We start from the raw sequence: 25,954 nt of genomic DNA, 5'->3' as shown, positions 1-25,954 counted from the left end.
GTGGATTGGTGAATGAGCTTTATCTTTCTGAAATGTATTTGTCCATTGGTTGCAGGTCACTGGAAATTCTTTTTTACATTTCAATTGTAGCAGCAGCAGTTAGCAGCAAAATGTCTGATTAATCAGAGTAGTGGGTCTGGGAAACACTTAAACAGCCGAGACCCTGTAAAACAGAACTCCAAGTAATATTTTAAATAAGGCACTGAACTGACAGAGCGGTAAAGTCCTGCTCAGGTCAGGAAAAAAAACCCGACACGAACCTGACAGAACCACATTGGACCCGAGCCCGACCTGGCCCGAGTATCTCCATTTATTCCCACGCCCAAACTAACCCGAGCCTTACCCGACCACTGGAATGTTCACTTTATCTACCTCCCGATTCCGAATCTACAGGAAGCTGCAGCATGAGCGCAATGACGTCATAGAGATGCTCACTTGCTCACTGAGCAGACTCAGAGTTTCCCTCCTTGATGACCCGGACTCCCAGCTTAGGTTGGCTTTTCAACTTTTGACACTTATTAAACTCAACTTCCCAGCAGAGTTAAATGTAATACTTACTGTGTGTGTCCAACACGGACTCAGCCCGACCTGGACCCAGCCCAACCCGAACCTGGCCCGACCTGACCCGAGCCCGAAAGCCAGACCCGGAAGAGCGACCCAACACGACCCGGACCAGACACAGGTCGTCGGGTCCCGTCGGGTTCAGGTCGGGTGGCAGGCCTTTACAGAGCGGAGGTCAGATGAGGATTGAATTAATTTCAATCACTGAATCTAAACAAGAAGTAAATCTGCCAGGAATGGAAGACTTTGCTTTATCTGTGAGCTTGTGGCGCAACGGTAGCGCGTCTGACTCCAGATCAGAAGGTTGTGTGTTCAAATCACATCAGGCTCAGTTATATTTTACAGCAGTTCAAGTTCCTGGATTTTATATCAGAAGAGAGTTCGTTCTCTTGGAATGTTCGTGCATGGTAGAATTTCAAGATTAACTTTAATAGATTAAAGTCCTGATTTCTGGTTCCGTTCCATTTCCATGCTCAGTTCTTATTTCACACTGTTTTATATCAGAACAATGTTTCAGGGATGTGATGTGTCCATTGTTTGTACAATCGCTCTGTCACCCAGTGTGAGAAATAAAACACAAACCGCACAGCGTGCGGCTCAAACCCATACCTGGCTCTGTCTATAGGCCACTTAGTTCAGTTGGTTAGGACGCAGTGTTGATAACAACAAGGCTGTGGATTTGATCCCCATGTGCGCTGTCACATGGTCAGTCATTAATTTGACACATTTTTGTAACACTTAAAATCCAACTTTTAGATGCAAACAAGTTTACATCAAATGTCAAAGGGAATTTATTTTGAATAACATCCATTGCATCTTTGTCACTGGTCTGGAGTAACACAGAATTCTTTCCAATTATCTTCCATTTGCTGATAAACATTGAACTCGTGGCCTGTTCTCGTTAATGGTCACGAGCAGCAAAAACAGACAGAGCAAGTCTGACCGCCCAGAGATGTGGAAAAGGCTTCAGTTTGGGACATATGCAGCAAATCAAATGTTCACCCGGCCCCGAAAGATTCAAAAACTGGGGAAAAGGACACAAGGAGATAGAGAATAAGCTAAAGCTGACAATGTAAATATTTCCCATCCTTGATATCTCTCTATTCCAATCCAACCTTCAGAGTTGGGTAAATAATTTCAGTGTAAATTGTGCAGCTCAAGAGTCAAAACCAAATGGTGATGCAGAATAAAGGAGAACTGCCAAAACCCCAGATTGAACCAGGGATCTTCAGTCTAACACACTCCCAACTGAGCTATTTCAGTCTCACAGGCTTGGGATGATAAGTGGCAAGTAACATTCGCACCACACAAGTGCCAGGCAATGACCATCTCCAACAAGAGAGAATCTAACTATCTCCCCTTGACATTCAATACCATTACAATCACTGGATCCCCCACCATCAACATCATGGAGGTTACCATGGGTAGCCATACAAATAACGTGACTAGAAGAGCAGGTCAGAGGCTTGGAATCCTGAGATGAGTAATTACAGTGCAGCTGTTGGCTCCACCCCAGGGGCTGAATTTGTTCTGTAAACCATGAAGCAGCTTCCTCTCAAATCCCAGGTTTATCAATAAATCCTCTTACAAAAGCCCCAAAGTGTGATATATTCCTCTCACTCATCCATGACTCCTGACTCCCCAAAGCCTGTCCACCATCTGCAATTCACAAGTCAAGAGTGTGATGGAATACTCTCCACTTGCCTGGATGGGTGCAATTCCAACTCAAGAATCTCAACACCGTCCAGGACAAAGCAGCCCACTTGATTGGCACCCCATCTACAAACATTCTCTCCCTCCACCATCGGCACACAGTGGCAGCAGTGTGTACCGTCTACAAGATGCACTGCAGCAATGCACCAAGACTCCTTAGACAGCACCTTCCAAACCCAGCGACCTTTACCACCGAGAAGGGCAAGGGCAGCAAATGCAGGGGATACCACCACCTGCAAGTTCCCCTCCAAGCCACACACCATCCTGACTTGGAACTATATCGCCGTTCCTTCACTGTCGCTGGGTCAAAATCCTGGAACTCCCTTTCTCACAGCACTGTGGGTGTACCTACCCCACATGGACTGCAGCGGTTCAAGAAGGCAGTTCACCACCACCTTCTCATGGGCAGTAAATGCTGGCCTAGCCAGCGATGCCCACATCGCATGAATGAATGAATAAAAAAGTGAAGTATCCCTTGTGTCATTGTTTTGGTAGAAAATATAACCCTGGTGGAATTGCCCCTCCCAATCACACCTCACTTCATAGAACATAGAAAATGGAGAACATTTATGGCACAGAATGAGACCATTTAGCAATCGTGTCTGTGCCAGCTGAAAAAGAGCGATCCAGCCCAATCCCACTTTCCAGGTCTTGGGAATGGGATCTGAACAGATCTCAGAGCTCACATTATGTGAATGTTCTGTTGAAGTGTTGGTGAGCTGATATACCAGGGGAGATTCACACTGTTGGACACAGTGTGATATACATTCAAGTATTTATAAAACATTACAACATGTGAGTAATATTCCCCATTGATTTCTCAGCACTGATGGATTGTGAAGTGGGAGACAGCCAGAAGTCCCAGTGATCCACACTGACCCTGAGCTGAGAATGAAATGAGAAAAAGTTCAATCTTCAGCAGCGAGATGCTGCAGAGAGGTAAGAGTCCTGAATCAAGGAGAGACTTTCTCATCCTGCTGTTGAATCTCATTTCAAACACTCCTTGAACTCTCTGCCGAGGAATTCAGAGCTGGATAACGCCTGTAAAATCAGCCTAAAAAGGAAATAGAAAACACCCACCGTGGGCTCAAACTCAAAAACTTGAGATTCAGAGTTTCATGCTTTCATCGACTGAGCTCACCAGGCCTGAGACAGTGTCCCCGTCCTGTCTGTTATTGGACGGTGCAGCTGTTGGCTCCACCCCAGGGGCTGAATTTGTTCTGTAAACCATGAACCAGCTTCCTCTCAAATCCCAGGTTTATCAGTAAATCCTCTTACAAAAGTCCCAAAGTGTGATATATTCCTCTCACTCATCCAGAATAAAAGTTACATCTTTTGCTCTTTTTACCTTCCAAACATTGACTTCTATTTTACTCAGCATTTATTTCTCTCTCCTTTTTATGTTGTGCATTTCCTAATAAACATTTCATTTCAATTATTTATGAGGGATGAAATGAACAGAAAAGATTTTCTGCAATGGTACCGGGGTGTGGGACAGAGTGAGTGGTTCGGATCTGGAATACACTGCCTGAGAGTGTGCTGGAGGCAGATTCAATCGTGGCTTTCAAAAGGGAATTGGATAAACACCTGAATAGAGAAAATTTGCAGGGTTACAATGAAAGGGCAGAGGAGTGGAATTAGCTGATCTGCTCTTGCAAAGAGCTGTCATGGACATGATGGACTGAATGGTCTCCTTCTGTACTGTAACCATTTGATTCCTTGATTCTAACTCTGTCAAAGTTGTTCTGAACTTGCTCTGCTCCAAGGAGCACAACCCCAGCTTTTCCAGTGTCTGCACATAACTGAAGTTATGAGGAACCATGGGGAACCCACTGTAACCTTCCTCCAGACAGAAATACAACTGTTCACCACCACACTGTGACCCAGCTATTCACATGATTTGGATGTGGGGACCAAATGTAGTATTTCCAAGTTTGCAGATGACACAAAACTAGGTGGGAATGTGTGTTGTGAGGAAGATGCAAAGCGGCTTCAAGGGAATTTGGACAGACTTAGCGAGTGGACAAGAAAGTGGCACATGAAATATAATGTGTAAAAATGTGAGGTTATCCACTTTGGTAGGAGAAACAGATGTGCAGATTATTTGTTAAATGGTAAGAGTGTGAATGTACAAAGGGGCCTGGGTGTCCTTGTCAATAAGTGACTGAAAGCTAACATGCAGGTGCAGCAAGCAATTAGGAAGGCTAATGATATGTTAGCCTCTATCACAAGAGGATTTGAGTACAGGAGTAGTGAAGTCTTGCTTCAATTGTATATAACCTTGGTTGGTCTGCAGTTTGGAATACTGTGTGAAGTTTTGTTCCCCTTACCTTAGGAAGGATATCATTGCCATCGAGGGAGTGCAATGAAGGTTCACCAGACTTGTTCCCGGGATGGCAGGACTGTCTTATGAAGAGAGATAGGGGAAACTGGGCCTGTATTCTCTAGAGTTTCAAAGAATGAGAGGTGACCTCATTGAAACTTACAAAATATTTAAAGGGATAGACAGGTAGATGAAGCTTAGATGTTTCCCCCGGTTGAGGAGTCTAGAACCAGGGGACACAATTTCAACGTAAGGGGAAAACCACTTTGGACAGCGATGAGGAGAAATTTCTTTACTCAGTGGGTTGTGAATCTTTGGAATTCTCTACCTCAGAGGGCTGTGGAAGCTCAGTCATTGAGTATGTTTAAAGCAGAGATTGACAGATTTCTAAATACAAATGACATAGGGGATATGGAGATAGTGTGGGAAAAAGGCATTGAAGTGGATGATCAGTCATCATCATATTGAATGGCAGGGTGGGCTCGACGGGCTGAATGGCCTACTCCTGCTCCTATGTTCCGATCAGTCTGCAACTTCATATGCATGCTGTCATTGTCCCTTTTATTCCATGGGCTTCAGTTTTACTGGCAGTCTAGTATGTGACATCATCAAGAAGGTTTTCAATAAGTTAAATAAGGAGAAATGGTTTCCAGTGGCAAAAGGGTCAGTAACCAGAGGATGTATTTATCAGGTGATTGAGAAAAGAACCAGAGGCGAAATGAGGAATGATTTTTTATACAGTGATGTGTTGTGATCTGGAATGCACTGTCTGATCAGGACTTGAAAGCAGATTCAGTCGTAACTTTGAAAAGCAATTGGGATAAATACTGGAAGGAAAAATGTACAGATTACAGGAGACAGCACTGACACAACTGACCAAATGGTCTCCTTCTTTGGGTATCATTCTTTGGTTTTATGAACATAATGTTGATACAATTCGCTGAGTTGGAAGGGAAGTGAACCCAGATTCCGGGTATTCTAAACACCAGACCCAAACCAAATGAACAAACACGTTGTTTAATCTCAGTTTTTCACACCAGCTTCTCCTCGCTCTTTCTGTGTTTCCTGCCTGGTCTGTTCCTCTGACCTTCATTCCTGACACTCTATTGAGAATGGCCAAATCACTGCGCCTCTCACTCACACCGTCACTCCACCCCTTCACCCACTTCTAAACCTCTCTGTTCAACAGTACCTCACATCTGCTCCTCTGCTCCATTAATATAACAGGAAAACATTTTCAAACAGACATTTCCAGACAGTGAACGTTCCAGTAAGACAAGGTAAAGAGCAGATTCATTCACTTTAAACACAGAGAGAGCAGCTCTCCCTGTTCAGTCTAAGGAGCAGATGTAGTTTCTCTCCCATTAGTCTTAGAGACATGGGCCAGAATTTTAAGGGACCGTTGGAGACGGGAATGGAGGCCGGGGACGGGGAGTGGGGAGGGGGTGTATAAAATAGGGATGGAAGACGTTGGACCGGATTTTTCTGTCGGCGGCTGACATGGAGGGCAGACTTCGCACATCCACACGGCAAGAAGGCATTTAAAGTATTTATGAGTCCAATTGTCAGCAATTTTATTCACTGGATCCAATTGAGCTAATAGCACACGGGAACCACGGGGCTTCAGTGCCTCGCCTGGTTAAAGGAGGCAACTGCAAGGTGGTAGCTGAGTGTTGGCTTCACTGGGAAGCTGTCGGGTGAGGCAGCGTCACTTGGCAGCAAGGGTAGAGGGGGAAAGGGCATCGGGAAACACTGTCAGGAGTGGGGGCCAATGTGCCAGCTCTGCAGAGGGAACAACACCAGGGTGCCATTGGGGCAGTGCCACTTCATTGAGGATGACAAATGAGGTAAATGTGGCTGGGTGTTGTTTACTGTGAAGGCCTTGCACTCAGGGAGGGGCAACCTGTCATGGGCCTCATTCGAGGCTCCCATTGAGGAGGAGGAGGAGGAGTAGAGAGGAAGGGAGGGAGGCGCAGGCACCAGCAGGGGCACCACAGCAGCTTGGGGGCCCACAGGAAGGCCAGCCTCGAACAGGAGGCTGGAGAAGGAGGCAGAGGAACACGTCAGCCGAGGTTCAACTACCTGCAGATGTCCGAGTGACAGTGTCTCCGCAGACTGCACCTCTCCACGGAGGTCGTCACTGATCTCTCTGCCATGATGCAGCTGTGCCCCATGCGACTTGGTGGGCACCTGATGCCAGTGTCACTGAAGGTCACCGTGCCACTGAACCTCTGCACCACCAGATCATTGTGGGGATCCACTGGAGATATGTGTGGAATCTCACAGTCTGTAGTGAATCAGTGCATCAAGGAGGTCACCAATGTCCTGTTCAGGAGGGCCGGTGACTATGTGCACATTGATCCAAACAGTCAAGCTGAGAGAGCTATAGGATTTGGGGCCATGGCTGGATTCCACCAGGTGTAGGGTGTCATTGACTGCACCCATGTGACCATCAAGGCTCCTGCAGACCTGCCAGCAGCCTTCAACAGGAAGGGCTTCCACTTGCTCAGTGTGCAATTGGTCTGCGACCACTGCAAATGGATCCCATAGGTGTGTGCACAAATCCCGGGAAGCAGCCACAACGCCTGCATACCAAGGCACTCCCAGGTGCCAGAACCTTTCCGCGGCCCCATCCGCTTTCAGAGATGGATCCTTGGAGACAAGGGCTACCCACTGAGGACATGACTACTGACGTCTGTGAGGAACCCACGCACGGATGCAGAGGAGAGGTAGAACACCTGCTGCGGGTCAACCCGAGCGACCATCAAGGAGGCCATTGGTCTCCTCAAGATGAGATTCAGGTGCCTAGATCGATCCAGTGGAGCCCTTCAGTATGTCCCGGCGAGGGTCTCGCATATCGTGGTGGTTTGCTGTGCACAGCACAATCTGGCATTACAGAGGGGTGAGGTGTTGACTAGTGAGGATATCGTGGAGTGTGATGTCTCCTCTGATGATGAGGATGTGGAGGAGGATGCTGCCCAAGCAGTGCCAGATGAAGAACCTCACGCACAGCAGGAAAGGGGCCATGAGATACACACAAGGGAGACATGAGACACCCTTATACATTCAAGTTTCCTTTGAGCCTTACCACCTTCTGGAACCACAGCAATAAAGTCTTAGCTTTAAGCAGCCCTGTTGTCGCCTCCTTCCTTCTGCACTGCAGAGTCCGGGTACACATCGCACAGTGACAAGGCCGAAGCTTTGTGAACTCAGGGCTTGGTCCCTCACTTCCAGCCCCTTGGGAGGAAGGGTTTAAATGAAGTCCCAAAGGGCATCAACAATAGGAAGGAGACATAGTGAGAGAACATCATTTCTTTCTTCCGTGTGACAACAAACGCAACCCTATCCATCTGGAATGCACATTCACCATGAACCCTAAGTGAATCTAGGTGCTCTTCTGAAATCTTTTCCGGGTGCTCCTACGTGGTGCTCCCCCTGCTCTGTCAGCTGAGATGGAGACAGGCTGCTGACCTTGCTGCCCCATGGCTTGGGGTGACATTGGTGGCCGTCCTCTTGCTGCCTGAGGCCTGGAGGGCCCCGGCACACTGAGGGCCTCCTGCACAGGTACAGAGACCCCCCTCTGTCATCGAGGGTGATGGAGGCAGGCACTGGCATCACTGGTGTCACTGGCAGAGGGGCTTTAGAGCTACTGTCCACACCAGGAGCACCCAGAGAGGAGACCCCAGATGTAGCAGCCAGCTGCTCCTCCCCAGTTATAAGACACACTTGTACCTCCCTGCTGACCTGAGAGGGACGTGGACCTGGTGGAGAGTTCAGGTGCCTCGTCCCCCCTCTCGCCTTGTCACCGCTGGATGGAGCTCATGGACAAAGTGATGGAGTGCAGGTCTGCGCACATCTCCGGCAGCCACTGATTGGTCGGCTGGATCTGGCTCTCCATCAGAGTCACCATTCTCTCAAGGAAGGAAGCCAGACACACCCCCATCGGAGACTGTACAGCATGCAAGGCCTGGATGGACTCCTCCATCATCCGAGCTTGGGTACACATAACCTCCGGCAACTCTGCCAGATGTTGCCTGACCTCTTGCTGCAGCTGCAGCATTTCCCGTGTTGCTGGTGACACCAGAGGCACGTCATCAGCCTGGGACTCAGCATGGGCCTGGCCTCCCACAGACTCCCAACTGCCAGTGGCCTCGGCTGTCACAGCCTCCGTCAGCTGCCCGGGCCTGTCTGTGACGTGCTCACCAGCTTGTGTGACCAAATCTAACAGCGAGTGGATTCCCACCGAGTGAGGGTTTCTGTGCTGGTGGAGGGTGCAGGGGAATGATGTGACGGTGCACCCTCTGAGGCTCCCACCTCCTCCTCAGAGGTGTCCGGCTGTCCCCCAGTCTCTCCAGCTCTTCATGCTTGTCGTTCATCCTAGCCTGCATGAAAAAACAGTGACATTGAAGGGTTAGGGTCTGCCCATCGCGACATTCCAACCACCCCTACTGTGCAGCTCCATTGATGCAGTGGTGAACAGATGTGCAGTGTGGTTCCTTTGCAGCGGATGCTCCCTTGTGCCCCAGGAGATGTTCAGTCACTCTCTTGGGTAGGTGACCCTGTCTCTCCATCAGCTATGGAGCAGCTGCCTTGCTGCCCGGCCTGTTCCATGGCCTCCTCCTCCATCGGGATGAAAACACGGAGATAAGGCACTCCACCGCCAGTCTTGACACGCTCTTTCCGATTGTGGGCTGTCTTCTCCTGCAGCCACTATGATGAACAAAGTTAGTCTCCCAGCGGGGACAAGCCCAACATCTCTGATGGTGATAGTCCAGCAGTCCATGATGGGGACACACGTATTCCTCCTGCATGTGGCCCCCTCGCGAGGGACTGTGTGAGTTTATACAATGACTGACGTGCACCTCTCACCGAGATGCAGCCAAGCCTCAGGCAGCATGTCCTGCTGCCCTTCCCCAATACACATGACTTAGTGGTCACTCCCTTTCCACCAAACACTCCCTCTCACTCTGCCACATGCAATGTCCAAAGGGTCCAAAGTGTTTGGAGTTCTCACCTGAGCAGCCTGGATCAGGTCATTGACCCACTTCCTGCACTGGATCCATGTCCTGGGGGTGACCCCACAGCTGCTGACTTCACCTACTATCTCCAGCCAGCTTTACTTGGTCAGGTGGGCAGGTCTTCACCTCCCATCCCTGGGAAAGAGGATCTTCCACCTATCTCTTGCCACCTGGAGGCGAACCTGCAGGAAGGCATCGCTAAACTGTGGGACCATGGTCACTGCAGGCTCGCATTCAGCTGCTTACCTATCAGGCAGCAGAGGCAGCAGAACGGGTCCTGGGGCAGCAGATGCAGCAGAACAGGTCCTGGGGCAGCAGAGGCAGCAGAATAGGTCTTGGGGCATCAGAGGCAGCAGAACGGATCCTGGGGCAGCAGAATGGGTCCTGGGGCAGCAGAACGGATCCTGGGGCAGCAGAGACAGCAGAATGGGTCCTGGGGCAGCAGAGGCAGCACAACGGATCCTGGGGCAGCAGAATGGGTCCTGGGGCAGCAGAGGCAGCAGAACGGGTCCTGGGGCAGTAGAGGCAGCAGAACAGATCCTGGGGTAGCAGAGGCAGCAGAACGGATCCTGGGGCAGCAGAGGCAGCAGAACGGGTCCTGGGACAGCAGAGGCAGCAGAACGGATCCTGGGGCAGCAGAGGCAGCAGAAGGGGTTCTGGGACAGCAGAGGCAGCAGAACGGGTCCTGGGACAGCAGAGGGCTCTCAGGAAGACACTCCTTTAAACCAGGCAGCAGTGAATGCAGGTCTGGCAGCCCTTTCAATATGGTGCCAGCACCTGCCGTTGTGTCAGATGTCGGTGCCATCGGTGCCTCGTTCCCTGCCTCTGGTCCTTGTTTACATGGGCCCCACGCCTCCCCTTCATTAATTGGTCGGCTGCTCCGTGATTGGGGTCGGTCGGCCACATTTCACTCGTGTGGTGATGACACCCGCTTCCGGTGCCTCTGCCGAGAGCCGCACCGTTAGTTTAAAATTCAGCCCATGGGGTCAAGAGTGGAAAATCTCCCCTCTGATTCTCTCTACTTAAACTGATGGAGACACCAAATTAAAACTGATGAAACCAGGGATTGTATCCTGGTTCTTCAATCTAGTGTTCTCCCAACTGAGCTATTCCGGCCTCACTGTGAACTCATCTTCATTGGAGACAAATATAACTCCAGGCGGAATTTCCCACCCGTTCATTCCTCACTTCAGGGGAATGGGACCCGACCAGATCGCGGAACTCAGATTATGTTAATGTTCTGCTCTTGATATCTTAATATTATCTTGAGTTTGAGCCACTTTTAATCAGGTTCACGGACAAATTCTTCCATCATCCCTTCTCCCACATTCTCTCTCTCTCATTCATTCTTTATTCCTCACAGTCCAGAAAGGGTTAGGAATCAGAGCTCACCTCCAAACCCTCTGCACACAGACCTCTGTCTGTTACCCTGTTTGATCCAAGAGACCAGTCAATAAATTACACTCTTTATAAACACAGAAAGCTGCCTCACAGTGTTGGACAGAGTTAAATACACTGAAGTCTTTTGAAAAAAGTTCATCTTACGGGTTGTTACTGAACCCACAGAGCAGGACGGGCCCAGGCTCCAGCTCCAGCCCCAGCCTGTGCTGTGTTAGCTGATGCCACCTGGTGTGATACTGAGCCACACGGAGCAGGAAAGGGCCTGGTTATATTCATGGCCTGTGTTGAGTTAACTGATCCCACTCAGTGTGGTAGGAGCCACACAGAACAGAATGGGCCCAGGCTCCTTCCTCAGCCTGAGGGATGATAGTTCTTCTCACACGTTGTTGTACAGAGCCCCACACAGAACAGGGAAATCTCAGGCTCCATCCCCGGCCTGTGGTATTTTACTTCATCGCACCTGGTATGGTACGGAGTCCCCAGAGCAGGAAAGGTCCAGCTTCCATCTCCGGCCTGTGCTGAATTAGCTGATCTTACCTGGTTGGCACTGAACCACAATCAGAGAAGGATGGGCCGAGGCTCCATGGCCTGTGGTGTGTTAGTTATTCTCATTTGGTGAGGTACTGAGCACCATATAGAGCAGGATGGGCCTGTGCTCAGTGAGCTGATCTCACCTTGTTTGGTCCTGCGACCCATACACAGAGCAGGACAGGCCTAGGCCTAATCCTCAGCCTGTGTTCAATTAGCTGATCTCATTCAAAAGATTTTGATAAGGTTCCACACAAGAGGCTTCTCTATAAGATTAAAGTCCCTGGTATCAGTGGTAATATATTGATCTGGATTGGGAACTGACTGGCACGACGTAGGCAGAAAGTAGTTACAGATGGATCTGGATCTGTTTGGAGACCAGTCACCAATGGTATCTCACAGGGATCGGTGTTGGGACTGTTGCTCTTTATTATTTTTATTAATGATCTGGATGTAGGTGTAGGGGGCACCATCTGTAAATTGACAGATGATTTGAAGATCTGTGCGAGTGTTTAGACTGTAGACGATACTCGACTGTTTCAGGCTGATCTTAATGTGTTGGGAGATTGGGTTCATGACTGGTAAATGATGTTTAATTTGGGTAAGTGCAGTGTTATTCATGTGGACAGGGCGAATGCTCAACATTCATACACCCTTCAGGGAAAAACATTAAAGTAGGTGGAAAAAATAAAATAATTTTGAGCAGAGATCTGGATGTTCTAGTGCACAGATCTCGAAAGGTACAGCAGCAATGCTGTGAAGTGATAGTTGGAGCAAATAGAGGGTTGAGCTGCATTCAGAGGATAATTGAGTATAAGATGAGGCATATTCTTTCATGGGATGTGAGCGACACTGACAAGTCCAGAATTTGTTACCCATCCCTAATTGTCCTTGACAAGGTGGCGGTGAGCTCCCTTCTCGAATTGCTGCACTCCATGTGGTGTAGGTACACCCACAGTGCTGTTAGGAAGGGAGATCCAGGATCTTGACCCAGCATCAGTGAATGAACAGCGATATATTTGCAGATCAGATGGTGTGTGACTTGGAGGGGAGCTTGCACATGGTGGTGTTTCCATGCATCTGCAGCCCTTGTCCTTCAAGGTGGTGGAGGTCTTCGGTTTGGAAGGTGCTGTCTGCGGAGCCTTGGTGAGTTGCAGCAGTGCATCTGGTAGATGGTACACACTACTGCCACTGTGCGTCAGTGGTGAAGGGAGTGAATGTTTAAGGTGGTGAATGGGGTGACAATCAAGGCGGCTGCTTTGTCCTGAACAGTGTCGAGTTTCTAGAGTATTGTTGGTGCTGCACTCATCCTGGTTTGTGCCTTGTAGATGGTTGACAAGTTTTGGAGAGTCAAAAATCACAAAATTATTACAGTGCAGAAGGAGGCCATTCAGCCCATTGTGTCTGCATAGAATCATAGAACATAGAAAGTTTACAGCACAGGCAGGCCAAAAAACGAGCCACCCAGCTGAATCCCATTGCCCAGCATTTGGACCGTAGCCCTGCAGGTTCAGGTACTTGAGGTGCACATCCAGACACCTTTTAAATGAGTTGAGGCTTTCTGCCTCAGCTACCCTTACAGGCAGTGAGTTCCAGACTCCCACAGCCCTCTGGGTGAAAAAACCTTTCCTCATCTCCCCTCTAATTATTCAACACATCACTTTAAATCTATGCCCTCTAGTCACTGACCTCCCTACTAAGGTAAATAGACCCTTCCCATCCATTCTATCCAGACCCCTCACAATTTTGTACATTTCAATCAAATCTCCCCTCAGCCTCTTCTATTCCAAGGAGAACAACCCCAGTCTATCCAATCTTTCCTCATAGCTGCATTTTTCCAGTCCTGGCAACATCCTCGTAAATCTCCTCTGTTACCTCTCTAGTGCAATTACATCCTTTCTGGAATGAGGTGACCAGAACTGCACACAGAACTCAAGTTGTGGCCTAACTAATGTTATATACAGTTCCAACATAACCTCGCTGCTCTGATATTCTATACATCGGCTAATAAAGGAAAGGATTCCATAAGCCTTCTCAACCAACTTATCAACCTGTCCTGCTACTTTCAGGGATTTGTGGACATTCACTTCAAGGTCCCTCACTTCCTCTACACCTCTCAGCATTCACCCATTAATTGTGTATTCCTTTGCTGTGTTTGACCTCACCAAAGGCATCACCTCACACTTCTCCAAGTTGAATTCCATTTGCCACTTTTCTGCCCACCTGACCAGTCCATTTCTCCAGCTCTCCTAATGAGCATTTCACCACGTGCCTTGAGCTGAGTTACTCATCACAGAATTCCCACTGTCTGATTTACTCTTGTAGCCAGAGTATGTATATGAATGGTCCAGTTAAGCTTTTGTCAATGGTAACCCCCAGGATGTTGATGGTGGGGGGATTCAGCGATGGTAATGCTGTTGAACGTCAAAGGGAGATGGTTACACTCTCTCTTGTTGGAGATGGTCATTGCCTGGTACTTATGTGGTGTGAATGTTACTTGCCACAGCAGCCCAAGTCTGAATGTTGTCCAGGTCTTGCTGCTTCTGGACACGGACTCCTTCAGTATCTGAGATGTCCCGAATTTGTCCTTTTATGAAACCTTGGTCAGGACTCACTTGGAATATTGTATCCAGTCTTGGTCTCCTCACATGATGGGTGATATTGAGGCTTTGGAAAGGGTACAGAGGAGAGACATTCGACGAATTCCCAGTATAAGACATCTTGGTTATCAAGTTAGACTAAAAGATTTGGGACCCTACACCTTAGAGAAACCTAGACTGAGGGGTGATCCGATTGAGGTTCATAACTAATGAAGGGTCCAATTTAGCATGGGAGAGGAGTCATAACTTTATATTGGAAAAGGCCAGATGGCACCCGGATCACATTAAATTTCATTTTTAGTGGTGAGTTAATGTACCAGGATGGCCGAGTGGTTAAGGCGTTGGACTTAAGATCCAATAGACATGTGTCTGCGTGGGTTCAAACCCCACTCCTGGTATCTGTGCTTACAAAATGTTACTTATTCTGTCCCTGACTTTTGCCTTGCACCATCATCTCTTCTGTCATTTAATCACTCTTGCCTTCCAACTGATCACAACTGCCGATTATTTGATCTGCCCCAGCACCGTTCCTTGGCTCTGCGCTTGCTTATAAACTGGTAAATCTTTAACTTAATCTCCTCTGTACCCTGACAATGACCTTCTCATCCTTCCTTGATTGTGGTTCCTCACAGGATCCGCTGCCTCTCCGACTCCCCTCCAGGTCACTGAAGGCCCTGAGCCTTGGTCTCGCTTTATACGCTAGCTGGTAGTTGATTCCTTGCAGGTCTGCCACTGCTCAGGAGAAGCTCAAGACCCAGATCAAGCGAAGTATCAAGAGGAATGTGAACAAAGGCTCCCTGGTGCAGAGCAAGGGACAGGGCGCCTCTGGCTCCTTCAAAATCAGCAAGAAGGAAAACCCAGGGAAAAGTGGGAAAGAAGGTGAAGAAACCAGCAGCCAAGAAATCTTTAGTGAAGAAACCAGCAGACAAGAAATCTTCAGTGAAGAAACCAGCAGACAAGAAATCTTTAGTGAAGAAACCAGCAGACAAGAAAGTGACAACAAAGAAAGTAACAGCCAAGAAAACGAGCAGCAAGGCGGCGGCAACGCCAAATAAGGCGGTGAAGAAAGCAGCGCTTCAGAAAAAGTCTCCTACGAAGAAGGTCAAAAAAGGCAAGAGTGCGGCGGGCGGAAAGGCGCTGAAGAAAGTGCAGACATGGAAGAGCAAGGTCAAGCCGAAAGCAGCGAAGTCTCAGAAAGCAGGGTCTGGAAAGAAGTGAAAGCGCGGGAAACTTGTAAACATCTGAACACAAGGGCTCTTCTCAGAGCCACCCACATCTCTCAGGAAAGAGCTGATCCCCTGATCAAATGATCCCTGTCCCGGCCCCGCCTGCAGATTCCACATGGAAATGAGTTGGAGTAAATCCAGGATCCCTGGTGACTCGCTGACATCCACTCCACCCAGCCCTTTCCCCACTCTGTAATAAAACAGAGGGATACCCGGCCCTCACTCTAACTGGGGATGTCTTCGGTGCAGTCTCAGTTCACAAATTCAGGGGGAGAGTCTGTAAGACAATAACACTGGCGGAGAAACCCCACCTCACAACTCAAACCCCAACACATGAGTTTCTCCAATTCAGCTGGAGTCGGGTGACAACAGGAGCTGGGATAGGCTGTGATCGGGAATGTTAGGAATGGATTTGTTCAGGGAGGAACGTACCTGGAATCTCCGAATATAATAGTTCCTTATTTCCCCAGATGACACATTCTGCAGTGAGAGTGAAAAGTCTCTTCACTGCTTCACATTTACTAATTGTTTGGTTCTAGATGAATAATGAGTCAGAGAGTAATGACAGGATCTGAAGCTTCTCTCACACCAGCCCTTGAATGACTCAGTGTGAAGTGTCCAATGTGTGAAGCTACTGCCAGGGTTTGTCAATCTGAACAGTTTCAGCTCAGTTACTGGGGGCCTGGAATCCCCACAGTTTGACTCTGTCTCTGATTGGTCACCCGCTTCTCAATCCAATTCTTAACCAATAGGAGAATCACATATAAGTAAATAGAAGTTCTCATTGGCTTAGATTTTCCAATTGGAAAAAGCCTGGCAATTCCAGAGCAGGAAGGAATTGAAGTGATGGAAAATTTCAATTTTCAGGCAACAATTTTAAAACCTCTCATTTTATGTTCTGTTTTATTGTATTTACCGTCACAAAATCCTGACGCGATTTTAGGAATCGTTTTCATTTGTCAATCTGTTAACTGTAAGCGGCGGGAGGAAGGTCCGGTTCAGCAATTTAAAACGGGACAAATATCAGCTTCCTCTCTGTAAAAGGAACAAATTAGCGACTAACCGCTTCTCACAGGCTTCTCGGGGACCGACAGAAACGAGCGGTTTCTGATCTTTTCTCCTGAAAGAGGCGGATAATGCTGCAGGGAGCAATGAACTGCCCTTCACTTTCTGGCTGCTAATACACCCCTGACTTTAAACAGTTCAAACAGCGACTGATGCTTCTGCCGGAAAATGAGCAGATTCACCAGAATGATCCCGGTCCATCATGGCCAAAGACATCCAGCTGGCCCGCCGCATCCGCGGGGAACGCACCTAAAACCCAGCTTCAGTAACAAGTGTAACAAGGGCTCTTTTCAGAGCCACCAAATCAGCAAAGGAAAGAGCTGCCATCTCTGTTCATCATCAAACCCATTAGATTGGAGGGGCGGTCACATGGTTTCTGTTTTGTCACATCACTTTCCCGAAAGGCCTGTCGGACTGAGAGCTGATCTGGAATTTAGAAAGCAGCATTACCGGAGACTCATTGCTGCTCAGCACAATCTCAACCCCGCTCCTGGGATCCGTTAGCTGGCATTTGGGGAAAAGAAATGGATCCCAGTTTTATTTGGAAGGCATTAATGGAGCCGGGTCCGTTCACATGAGGGTTATTTACAAACATTACCCAATGAGTTCACTAATATTTGAATCCATTGGAGATTAGTACACAGGATATGTAAGGCAGCTCGGTCACTCTGACTGAAACCGCCAGTTCCCCGGGGTTGCAGACCCTGACACTGCGGGGAGAGAATCCCCGACTCTATCCCGCCGCCGGGGGAAACAGACAGCTCTGTGTCCGGAGAATAGGGAGGGCCGGGGAGAAGGCACATATTAAAGCGCTGCAATGGACTCAGCTCCTGTGTGTGCACAACTCTCACTGATTCCGTCCTCTGGGAACAGTGCGGTCGAAACAGATCAGGTTAGGAGAGAAACACACAGCCCGAGAATGGCCTCTTCCTTCCTGCATTTACTCTGTTCCGGGAGCAGATTCTCATTGAGAAGCGGCGCTCAGATCACCAGAGAGAAAAAAAAACACAATTCAAACTGTCCAAATGAAAAACAGAGAATTAACCCGGACACTTCCATTATTAAATTAATTCATCAGCTCCGAACCAGTTCCCGTTAATGTACCGGGATGGTCTCGGGATTTATAAAATCGAAGGCAGCGGGATTTATTAAATTGTTGATTCTGACACCCTGTAGTTCACTTCTTCACTTAACTGGAGGGGGAGATGTGTGAGCAGAGAAACAGAGCGAAATCCAGAGAGGGAACTGAAAACACACCTGGACAGATGTGAAACAGGTCAATCCACTGTTCCAATAACTCCATCTCTGACTCCCTCCTGACAGTAACCAGTCCTTTCACAGAGACTGTGAGTGGCTCTGAAAAGAGCCTTTGGTTTATTAGATGACATTTTGGCCGCTTTACTTTTTCTGGGAGCTCTTGAGTGCTGGTTTTCTTGGGCAGCAGCACGGCCTGGATATTAGGCAGCACCCCGCCCTGAGCGATGGTCACCCCTCCCAGCAGCTTGTTGAGCTCCTCGTCGTTGCGGACGGCCAGCTGCAGGTGTCTGGGGATGATGCGGGTCTTCTTGTTGTCCCGGGCCGCGTTACCGGCCAGCTCGAGGATTTCAGCGGTCAGATACTCGAGCACAGCAGCCAGATAGACCGGGGCTCCGGCACCCACACGCTTAGCTTTCTCAGGAGCCTGTGAACACGGCCCACCGGGAACTGCAGTTCAGCCCGGGAGGAGTGAGACTTGGCCTTGGCCCGAGCTTTCCCGCTGGTCTTTCCTCTTCCAGACATTTCCACAATCTCACAAATACTTTCTCAAAGAATGAATAATTTCCTTAGCATTGATAGCACATCGCAGGCAGTCAGGATGGCCGAGCGGTCTAAGGCGCTGCGTTCAGGTCGCAGTCTCCACTGGAGGCGTGGGTTCGAATCCCACTTCTGACAAATTGTGTTTTGACTGAACTGGAGGCGTTTGGGAGCAGCGGCAAAAAGCAAAGAAAAAGCAGGAAAGAACATGGACAAACAAAGTAACAATGGACCCAAAGATGTTGCAACAAAACATGAGAGTAAGAGGCAACTAAGCAAACAGCAGGGCACATAAAAGATCAAAAATGTAACCTTTGTATCGGGGTGGAAGATGTTGCCAATATCCTTAATGAATACTTTACTGTTTTCCCGAATGAGAGGGTGATGCAGATATTGTTATTAAGGAGGAGGAGTGTGAAGTATTGGACGTGATAACTTAAGGAGAGAGGAAGTCTTAATGGGATGAGCATCCTTGAATGTGGATAAATCATCAGGACCAGATGAAATGTACCCCAGGCTGTTGAAAGAAGCCAGGGAAGAAATAGTGGAACAAAAACAAGAAATGCCGGATTCACTCAGCAGGTCTGGCAGCATCTGTGGAAAGAGAAGCAGAGTTAACGTTTCGGGTCAGTGACCCTTCTTCGGAACTCCGAAGTTCCGAAGAAGGGTCACTGACCCGAAACGTTACCTCTGCTTCTCTTTCCACAGATGCTGCCAGACCTGCTGAGTGAATCCGGCATTTCTTGTTTTTGTTTCAGATTTCCAACATCCGCAGTAGTTTGCTTTTAAGAAATAGTGGAAGGTCTGACCATCATTTTCCAATCCCTCACTGGATACAGGTGTGGTGCCAGAGGATTGGAGGTCTTGTAACGTTGCAATAAAAGCAAAATACGAGGCAGATCAAGCATGGCTGATCCTTTCGAGTAGAGAAACAGGGCTGAATTCCCTGAACCAGTGCTACAGCTTTCAGAATAGAAGGAGCCTATACACACCTGATGGGTTCCACTTAAACAAAAGAGCTGGAGGTGTTGACGGTCAGAACAGATAAAATGTGGAGGAGTGTTTGAAGCAGATGCTGTGTGGTTACTGTAGTTGTACTATGGAGTTATTTCAAGGAGGTGATTCTGAATGTAATGGATCAACGTGGACCCGTCCAAGGCAAAGGTTCTAAGCTTCCCTGTGGTCCAGCCTGGTTGAATGGAACTGAAGCAAACAAATCATCCAGAAGAGGAAAAGATATGTAAGGCCATGAAAGCACAGAATTCAGATGGATGCAATACCAGATGGTATGGCAAGAGTGTAAAACAGCAACAGACTGGTGAATAAAACTTTCCCATTGAACGAGACAAGAGAAAAGAAGGGTAATAATAGTGTCAGGTGAGTTGTGACACTCTTCACATTCCACCTTGATCTGAATAGGACTGTTGAAGGGAGTGATTGAGAAGAATAGAGGAGAAATGAAAAGAAAGGAGAAATAAACAAAAGGTCTTTTGATTTTAGAATGCTTGTTTTTGGAAATGACAGACTGTAAAGTGTGTGTGTCAGAAGATATAGAGCGAAGTTGGGTATGACAAGATCACAGGAAAGTTGTGCCCTGAGACAAGGTGTGTGTTGACAGGAAAGCTGCTTTCTTTTGCACAATATGTATTTTATTCGTATAATTTGTGCAATTACATTGCAAAGCAGTTCAATTTTAATATTACATAAGGTACAATACAGATCAGTTTCCTTCAATAATGTACATGATGTATCTCACTATCCCTGCCTGCACAGGTTATATTTACAGTATTTACATTACACATCAAACATTCTCTGGTGCAAACAGCCCGAGGGGTTTTACACGGGTTCCAGCCCCTCACTGTACTATGGCCTACTAGGGCCTTAGACTGCAGCCTTTCCCCATTGAGTCTCCATGGTGGCTTCCCCAAGCTTTAATGCCGTCCCACAGCACATAGTCTTGGACGTTGCAATGTGCCAGTCTGCAACACTCGGTCATGGACAGCTCTTTGCACTGGAATACCTGTCCCACGGCCGGGCTCGTTCTCAATAGGGATCATTTCAAATGAACATTTCCTAAATCCGTGCTTTCTCTCTCGCAATAAAGAGAACAGGATATCTAGCAGATTCAGTGTGAGACAATAACACTGCCGGGTAAAGGCCGCTTTCCAACTCCAATCTTAACACAGGAGATTCCCCAAACAGCTGCAGTAAGGTGCTGTAAACTGCTGGAAGCGGATGTGTGTGGAAATGGTGATGTTACTGAGGAGGTTTCTTGTTAAAGAATGGACTGTGTTTAGGTGGGAATATTACTGAGTGTTAATTGCATCGGGACCATATTTAAAAGCTCCGGCTTTCTGGAAAGCCTTGACTATGAAGACCGAGTCTGGAAGGGTTTGTGTGGAGAACTGGGTTTCGGTTCTACTGTTAATAAAGGGTTTGAAATTGGCAGCCCGGAGGAAAATGGAGGTGGAGCTGAAAGATGAGGGGCCGTTCTCTCTCTGTCTGTCACTCTGGGTGTCTCCTCCATCTAGCTCTCTGTTTAATCTTCACTCTTGTCTCCTCCCCTCCCTGCTCTCACTCTACCTTTCTCAGCCAGGTCCGGGTGGCCTGTATAAAAAGGAGCCTGACGGAATCAGTGTCTTTTATTGTGCACTGATTTGAGGCAAGAATCAACATGTCTGGCAGTAAACAAGAGTATGCTCCAGGCTGGCAGTATGTTAGAATCCATGAGCAAAGGCATCATCACCCTCATCGACAAGCGGAAGGGGGAGAGGACAGAAATAAGAAATTGGTGGCCCATTTCACTGCTTAATGCTGACTACAAGATTCTGTCAAAAGTCATAGCCAGTCGATTCAAGTCTGCTCTGGAGTTGGTGATTCACCCTGATCAGACCTATACTATACCAGGCAGGACAATCTCTGATAGCATTGCGCTACTCAGGGATATGATCACCTATGTACGGGACAGGAGGGTGGACACCGGCCTCATCAGCCTGGACCAGGAGAAGGCTTTTGACAGGATATCGCACACTTACATGATGGATGTGCATTCCAAAACGGGGTTTGGGGAGGGAATCTGCAATTGGGTCAAACTACTCTACACAAACATCAGTAGTGCAGTCTCAATCAATGGGTGGGAATCAGAAAGTTTCCCGATCCAATCTGGAGTCAGACAGGGCTGTCCTCTCTCCCCTGTCTTGTTTGTTTGCAGTATTGAACCCTTTGCTGAGTCTATTAGGAAGAATGCGAGCATCAGAGGGGTGACAATCCCAGGCAGCGGAGGCACTCAGGTGAAAACCTCCCTGTACATGGATGACATCGCCATTTTATGCTCGGATCCACTGTCTGTGCGCAGACTGATGAGCATCTGCGACCAGCTCGAACTGGCCTTGGGAGCCAATGTTAAACACGGCAAGAGCGAGGCCATGTTCTTTGGGAACTGGGCTGACCGATCCTTTGTCCCCTTCACCGTTAGGTCAGACTACCTGAAGGTGCTGGGGATATGGTTTGGAAGGGCTGGGACGTGCACCAAAACCTGGAAGGAGCGAGTAGCCAGGGTACAACATAAGCTGAACATGTGGGAGCAGCGATCTCTCTCCATTATGGGTAAGAACCTGGTCATCAAGGGCGAGGTGCTCACATTGCTGTACGTGGTGCTGGTCTGGCCCATACCGCATTCCTGCGCTGTGGCGATCACCTGAGCCATTTTCCGCTTCATCTGGGGATCCAAAATGGTCCGAGTCCGGAGGGACACGATGTTCAAACCTCTGGATAAGGGCGGGAAAAATGTACCTAACGTCGCCCTCATCCTTATGGCTACCTTTGTGTGCGGCTGCATCAAGCTGTGTGTAGATCCCCAGTTTGCAAACTTCAAGTGTCACTACGTGTTGAGGTTCTATCTGTCCCCGGTGTTGCAAAGGATGGGCCTGGTCATATTGCTGCGGAATGCTCCATCCAGTTGGACTGTGCCGTACTGCCTATCCTTCATGGAAAAGTTTCTGTGGAAAAACACCTTTGACCACCAATCCATCAGGCAGTGGTCTGCACGGAATATCCTCAAGGCCCGACGGGAAAAGGAGATGGTGGATCCTGTCGGATGGTCCCCTGAGCAGAAGTCCAAAGTCATTTGGCAGAATGCCTCATCACCAGAACTTTCAAACAAGCACCAAAATGTAGCCTGGCTGATGATGAGAAGAGCCCTCCCTGTCAGATCCTTCCTGCACACCCGAAGTCTCACCCCATCCACACGCGGCCCTCGAGGTGGCTGTGGTGGAAAAGAGACGTTGCCCACCTCTTTCTGGAATGTGTCTTTGCAAAGCAGGTGTGGAAGAGATGCAGTGGTTTTTGTCGAGGTTCATCCCAAGCAGCTCTGTAGCACAGGAGTCTGTGCTCTGTGGGCTGTTCCCAGGGACGCACACCAAGATAAACATCAACTGTTGCTGGAGGACTATCAATTCGGTGAAAGATGCCCTTTGGTCTGCCCGAAACTTGCTGGTCTTCCAGCGCAAAGAGTTGTCCACGACCGAATGTTGCAGACTGACACATTCCAAGGTCCAGGACTATGTGCTGAGGGACGCACTAAAACTTGGGGCAGCCGCAGCAAAGGCTCAATGTGGAAAGACCACTGTGTAAGGTCCCCTCACCAAGCTGAACTGAGGGGCTGGATCCATGGGAAACCACTCGAACTGTAGCCAGAAAATATTTGTTTGCTGTAAAATGTACATGGCATGACAATGAAATGGAAGGGTTGTGATGCAACTCACTCCTGTATTGAAGGAAACTGATCTCCTTTGCACTCTTTGTATTGTTTGACTTGGTGCTTTTGGGAACTGTTTTGTAATATATTTTTTTTTTACAGATTTTAATGAATAAAGTATATTTTGGAAATTAATAAAAGAAAGTCTGGCAGAGGTAAAGGAGGGAAAGGACTGGGCAAAGGCGGAGCAAAGCGGCACCGCAAAGTGCTTCGTGATAATATCCAGGGCATCACCAAACCAGCAATCCGCCGCCTGGCTCGCCGTGGCGGGGTCAAGCGGATCTCGGGTTTGATCGATGAGGAGACTCGCGGGGTGTTGAAGGTTTTCCTGGAGAATGTGATCAGGGATGCGGTCACCTACACTGAACACGCCAAGCGCAAGACGGTCACTGCCATGGATGTGGTGTACGCTCTGAAACGGCAGGGCCGCACTCTCTACGAATTCAGCGGCTGAACAACTCGACCCTTTCCAGCAAACACACAACAAAGGCTCTTCTAAGAGCCACCCACCGCCTCACAGAGAGAGCAGTGACCTGGAAACGGGAGCTGGGATAGGCTGTTTAGAACTGTCTGGAATAAATCTGTGCTGTGTTCGAGATACAAAACTAGAATCCCCAAATTTGACATTTCATTTGTAGCAAGGATGTGCAGTGGATTTGATTTTCTAAACGGGCTGTGTAAACAGTGCCCGAGACTCTACACTTAGTTATTTCCCCAGTCGACACATGCCCTCAGTGAAAAGCCACATCACTCCTCCAGAATCACTCATTGTTTTCATAGAATTTCAAAATGATTTCGCTGCAATGAGGGAATCCGGGAGTTTTGCAGCAGCCGTTGAATCGGTCACTGGAACCAGACCCACTTGTGATGTTATTTCCCCCGAGACGGTGTTTCCTGCACTGAAACTGACAGGGTTTGTGAAACTGATCAGTTTCAGCTCAGTCATTCAGGGACCTGGAATTCCCGCAGTTTGAGCCCGCGCTATCCGGAGCCCACTTCTGATTGGTCACCCTCTTCCCATTCGCATGTCTTAACCAATTGCCGAGCCTCGAATTAGAAAATACAGCAAATCATTGGCTTAAATTGTCGTCCTGGCAGAAAGGTTGAATTCAAAAAAGCCGCCAATTTCAGTGCTGGGCAGAATCGAATTACTCAACGAATCTCAATAACGAAATTGGCGGCACATTTTATACTTTCCCCGATTTTCCTTTCCATCGATTGGGGTGCTAATTCACTCGGGTGCGTTTGCTAATACTAACTGTAATCCTCAGATCCATTTAACATTTCAGTAATCCTATTAAATACAAAAGGAATTTTATGATTGAATTTCCATTGGAAGATAGTGAATTAGCACCCCGATCGATGGAAAGGAAAATCGGGCAGAGGATAAAATGTGCTGCCAATTCGTTATTGTGATTTGTTTATATAACTGACCAGGACTGACTTCACCCAAACGCAGCTACTAGCTCCCACCTCACTGACCGCTCTCCCCCCTCTGCAACTCGCTTTCTCCCCCTCCTCCCTACTGGCGAAATTCCGCACTCTGGCTGTTCGCTCTCCACACCCCACCCCCCACCCTGTCCCAGCCCAGCCCACAGCTGCTAGCTCTGGCCGTGACACTCGCTCCCACATTTCTTCACCAGGCGCCACCTGTAGAAGCAGGAGGGCCGCAAGGGGTGACAGGGCGACGGAGGAGTGAGTGGCTGAGAGGAGGGAAGCGGCGCGGCCTGGAGCGAGTGGCCAGAGAGTGGGGTAGTGCGAAGTGAGGAACAACTGGCCAGGGGAGTGGGGGAGCCGCGTGGTCTGGAGCGAGCGACTGAGGGGGGGAATCGTCGAGGCCTGGAGTGTGTTGCCGAGGGGGGAGAGCTACAGCTTCAAAATCTCCCATTCAGCCACTTCCTCCAGCCAAGTGGTGGGGGGATGGGGTGGCTAGATACCCAATGACGCTTTACCACGCATGCACGAAGATGGATTTGTTGCGGAAATGTGATGACGTTGGCGCTGCAAAATGACATCATCCCGTGCACGCGCCACTCAATCCTGGCAAGATGTCAAAAATCACTGTGATTTTTTTGGTCTTTTCAGTGCACTCCTCTTTCTTTAGTTGCCTCTTACCTTAATGTATTGAAGAAACACCTTTGGGTCCATTTTCATTTTCCTTCTCAATATTCTTCCATGCTTTCCCTTCACCGCTGCTCCCAAATCCCTCCAGTTCAGTCAAAACACAACTTGGTAGATTTGGGATTTGAACACACGCCTCCAGAAAACACTACGACCTGAACACAGCCCCTTAGACCACTCAGCCAACCTGACTGTTTTAAGCTTATGACAAAAGCTGAGAAATTATCCATTCTTTGTGAAAGTATTTGTGAGATTGTGGAAATGTCTGGAAGAGGAAAGACCGGCAGGAAAGCTCGGTCCAAGGCCACGTCTCGCTCCTCCCAGGCTGGACTGCAGTTCCCGGTGGGCCGTGTTCACAGGCTCCTGAGAAATGGCAACTATGCTGAGCGTGTGGGTGCTGGAGCCCCGGTCTATCTTGCTGCTGTGCTCGAGTACCTGACCGCTGAAATCCTCGAGCTGGCCGGTAACGCGGCCCGGGACAACAAGAAGACCCGCATCATCCCCAGACACCTGCAGCTGGCCGTCCGCAACAACGAGGAGCTCAACAAGCTGCTGGGAGGGGTGACCATCGCTCAGGGCGGGGTGCTGCCTAATATCCAGGCCGTGCTGCTGCCCAAGAAAACCAGCGCTCAGAGCTCCCAGAAAAAGTAAAGCGGCCAAAATGACATCTAATAAACCAAAGGCTCTTTTCAGAGCCACCCACAGTCTCTGTGAAAGAGCTGATTACTGTCAGGAGGGAGTCAGTGATGGAGTTATTGTAACAGTGGATTGACCTGTTGCACATCTGTCCAGCTGTGTTTTTTAATTTGCTCTGTTTTTCTGCTCACACATCTCCCCCTCTAGTTAAG

At 48.6% G+C, this 25,954-nt stretch overlaps 3 non-coding genes across 3 annotated transcripts; all 3 read left to right on the top strand.

Annotated features, from left to right (window-relative positions):
• The first annotated feature begins 820 nt into the window (after positions 1-820).
• Positions 821-892, top strand: trnaw-cca (transfer RNA tryptophan (anticodon CCA)). The gene has a single exon. It is a non-coding gene; the product is annotated as a tRNA-Trp (tRNA).
• A 13,567-nt stretch (positions 893-14,459) lies between these two features.
• Positions 14,460-14,542, top strand: trnal-uaa (transfer RNA leucine (anticodon UAA)). The gene has a single exon. It is a non-coding gene; the product is annotated as a tRNA-Leu (tRNA).
• Positions 14,543-18,284: 3,742 nt separating this feature from the next.
• On the top strand, positions 18,285-18,367 carry trnal-cag (transfer RNA leucine (anticodon CAG)). Its single transcript has one exon. It is a non-coding gene; the product is annotated as a tRNA-Leu (tRNA).
• The last annotated feature ends 7,587 nt before the right edge of the window (positions 18,368-25,954 follow it).

The sequence above is a fragment of the Heterodontus francisci genome, chromosome 35 (genome assembly GCF_036365525.1).
Source record: "Heterodontus francisci isolate sHetFra1 chromosome 35, sHetFra1.hap1, whole genome shotgun sequence".
Lineage (NCBI taxonomy): Eukaryota > Metazoa > Chordata > Chondrichthyes > Heterodontiformes > Heterodontidae > Heterodontus > Heterodontus francisci.
The sequence above is the reverse complement of the archived record's forward strand: the minus strand, read 5'-3'. Positions and strand labels throughout refer to the sequence as shown.